Source organism: Cygnus olor, chromosome 2, assembly GCF_009769625.2.
Source record: "Cygnus olor isolate bCygOlo1 chromosome 2, bCygOlo1.pri.v2, whole genome shotgun sequence".
Classification (NCBI taxonomy): Eukaryota; Metazoa; Chordata; class Aves; order Anseriformes; family Anatidae; genus Cygnus; species Cygnus olor.
In genome coordinates this window covers 65,740,398-65,744,108 of record NC_049170.1, presented here as the reverse complement: position 1 = coordinate 65,744,108, position 3,711 = coordinate 65,740,398, and the positions used below count along the sequence as shown (strand labels likewise).

Genomic DNA, 3,711 nt, shown 5'->3' with positions numbered 1-3,711 from the left:
GTTTTGCAAAGAAAACCCTTACTAAGCACTGAAGAGAGGGACATGGTTTTGTGGGCCAGCAGTAGGGTACAACTTTCCTTGTAGCAGCACAGGCAGTGAGGCTGTGTTGCCTGTTATCTGCAGATGTCATGAATTGCATGGCCCCAGGATGACCTAAAGGAAGAACTTGTCCCAGTTGCAGCAGAAGTTTTGGAATTTAGTGGAGTAATAAGGTTCCTTGTTAATCCAGCAGCAAAATCCTCTCCCTCCTGTGCTCTGTGACAAAGACAGCGAATAAATATTCTGGGCTGGAAGATCTACAAAAGGAGGCCTGGTTTTGCAGGCCCTGGTTTCAGGCCTCTAGCAAGGGATTGCTTCAAGCTGCAAAAAGTCCAAACACTCCGTGTTCAACCTCTTCTCTCTGTCCAGAGCCTTCTGATGCCTCCAGCTGCTGTGTTCATGCCCTTCTGCAGCCAAAGTGGAGACAGGTGGAGAGAAAGCAAGGCTGTAGACCCAGAGACTCCCTCTTACAGGGCTTGGAGAGCAGAGAAAGTATTAGAGAAAAGCAGGAGCGTCTCTTCCTTGGGCTGTTTTGCACCCTTTTGGTATGTACTTACCCCAATGTTCGATGATTGTTAAGGTAAGTGTTCCCATGCTGGGGGTTTTACTTTCATAGTAGGAGGTTAAAGTTTCAGCTTCTGATGGATGTAGCTTTTCGTAACTATCAATAAAAGCAGTGGTTGAAGGTAGAGTCCTTGAACTCTAAATTGGCTAAGATCCAACTATTGCATCTGCTTGCATTGGTGTGCTACATCTTATAATTAGTCTAATCTCTGATAGACTATAATTACTCTAATCTCTGTAAGGACAGAGATTAGACAAGTGGTGCTGAGACTACTGAGTCATGTGATAATGGCCATAGGGAAGAGTATCAGCATTTTGTTGCTAGGATATCATCCCTCTTCTGGAGGAGGAAGTGTTGTCTCTTTCCTGATGCTGACAACTTTTTGTGGCAGGACAGCCAGCCTTCCTCACTGGAGAAATGTGTCTGTCACTGTGTAAAACCAGTGTGTCTCTTACTTCGTGCAACAAACAGTACATAAAAGATCACTCATTTGAATGGCAGACAAACATACTAACCCCCCGCAGCTGGGTTGTGATGAGGATTGTGCTTGTTATTTTTTCAGACAATGCTTAGGTAGTTCTAGGTACACAAAATTTATGGAGCCCATAAGACTTCCGCTCTCCTCCCTTGCTTGTGAGGAGGGTGGATTTTGTGTTGTGAAAGACATGTTTTTACACTGTAAATTAGCTGTGGTGCTGCTACATTACCAAGGCTTAGGAAAACAAGTTTATTTTGCTCCTTTTGATGGTGCTTAATTGAGAGGGGCTCATGGACCTTGTTTTTCATTCAGAGAAAACCTGTTTCTGTTCTTGTAGTGGAAGGAACTACATAATGTACCTAATGCTGAGCTAGCTGTTTTATTGCCTGATACTGCTTCTCAGGAAAGTCACACTAAAACCATTATAAGACTTGTGGCCAAGCCAGGACTTCTGCTAGAGCAGGACAGTGGACCTCTTCCACTTGTATAACCAGTGCTTGACAGGCAACTTGTTTTCTGTGGTATGAGCCTGGGCTGGAACGGATGAAAACTGTGAACTAAAATAGACAACTCTTGGGATGATGTGGTGAAAATTACCTGTTGCAGTACCAAGTAAGTCTGTGTGACCTTCACCTCTTCACCTCTCTAGCATTTTGCCTGGTCACACTTTTATCCCTCTTCCTCAGTGACAGGCATCTTCGAAGACACTGCCCCAGAGAAGAGGAGCTGCTGGCTTGGTCATGATGCACCGCCTGGGATATTTTATTTTCTGCAGCTGAGGTTGTGGTAATTTGTCCTGTCTCTGCTCCTGCCTTCTCCCCCACAGCCCTGTTGCATGCTGTTGTACTCCCATCACCCTGTAAGCTCACAACAAAGCCTTTCACTAGGGAATGGTCTTAAAGGGACTCTCCCAGTGTCTTCTCCTGTCTCCGTAAGGTCTCTGTCCTGTGCCAATTCTGTTTTGGGGCTCAGCAGTATGACTGTGTAAACTTGCTTATGGTTGAAATTGTGTCCTCATAATCCCAATAACAGGGATGGTGGGACCATTTAAACATTAACTGTCGTGCGATGGACATAAGGGGTAATTATGGCAGGGTGTGATTGTTTTTGTCTAAACAAACATTCTCTTATGAACTTACATAAAATATTTGATAAGGGGGGAAAAAACTTAGATTTTAAAAGAATTAAATTCATAGCACAAATTTGAATTTGGAATGATGCCCTTCCCTGCCCCAACCAACCAGAGTATCTGCATACTTAAACTGGAAGGTGACTGTCTGGGGCTAATGAGACCCTTGTTCTACTCTTGGTTGCACTTCCGGCTGGCAGGCTGAGCTTCTGCAGGCAGCCCCCCTTTTCCCCACTTAAAAAGGGTATAAATGATATCGACCCAATTGGCAAAGTGCTTTGAGATCTACCTTTGAAAGGGCACTGTGGGCGGAGGGGTGAGCTGCCTTAGCAAATCTCGAATGCTGCAGGCTAGTACGCTACTTCAGCTTGGAAAATGTTACGTGACAAATTTGGGCAAGTTTTAGTATTTGTGAATCATTCACAGGGAATTCTTGTCTTCTTAAAATTCTTCCCTTATTTGTAGGTATATTCTGGCTGGTTTACTAAATGGGCTGTTCTCAGACTTTGCTACACTTGTTAATCACTTATGCCTCTGTGTGTGTCACACAGCACCAGTTCTTGCACTTCCAAAGAAGGTAAGGTAGAATGAAGCAAAGCCCAGAGCTTGGTGTGGGCTATGTTGAGGTGGCAGCTCCACTTCCCTGAGTGACTTGTGGCAGGTCAGAGGCTTGATAACAGCCAAGAACAAAGATGAGCTGTCATCTGGTGTGCATATGGAAGCACTCCCACTGCAGACACTATTTGGCATACAAGACCTGAGCTAAGCACTTCATGTGAAAGGTAACTGCATTGGAAGCACACTGAGATCATTTTGTTCATGGTTACTTCCATGATAAAACAACCTGCAAACTGTGAAAACTCTTTCCCTTAGCAACTTTTCTTTTCTCCCACAACTCCTATTGTATGAATATTCTTATTCTATGTCCTGATAAAAATGTGTTATTTTGAAACCTTCTCCTGGAAACAAAACCACAGCTATGTCCTGCTTGTGCTTTCTAATGACATGGTTCAAAACCTTCTATGTGGACACACTCTGACCTTAACTGGTACTCAGACTGTGGTCTTCCATGAAAACACATTGCTGTCACTTGAAGGGAGATTAGTGATTCAATAAGATGACTTTTTATTATTGTTGTCACCACACCAATGAAACAGATTTGCACTATATGTTATCAAAATTTCATTACAAACTATGCAGTGTAATGACTAGGTTCTTTTTTTTTAAATACAAATTAGAGCTACACCTCCTGCAATCTGGTTACTTTAAGACTTCAGATTTTTTTTTGGTCCCCATTCCTAGTTACTGCAACTGTAGATAAAGAAGACAAACCAAATCTCTCAAAGTTCAGGGGCAGAAAATAGTTCCCCAAAGGTCACAAGTCATTCATCTCTGTGAGAGAGGAGCAGAGGAGAAGATTAAAAGCTGACATGTGGTGTTTGCAGCTAACGCTACTGTCGGTGTAGTGTTGGCAGCCTGTGGCTCTTGGGGCCATCTGGA

At 43.5% G+C, this 3,711-nt stretch overlaps 1 long non-coding RNA gene across 1 annotated transcript; it reads left to right on the top strand.

Annotated features, from left to right (window-relative positions):
- The first annotated feature begins 479 nt into the window (after positions 1-479).
- LOC121064805 lies at positions 480-3,160 on the top strand. The gene is made up of 3 exons (XR_005816699.1): positions 480-584; positions 1,769-1,862; positions 2,677-3,160. It is a non-coding gene; the product is annotated as an uncharacterized LOC121064805 (long non-coding RNA).
- The last annotated feature ends 551 nt before the right edge of the window (positions 3,161-3,711 follow it).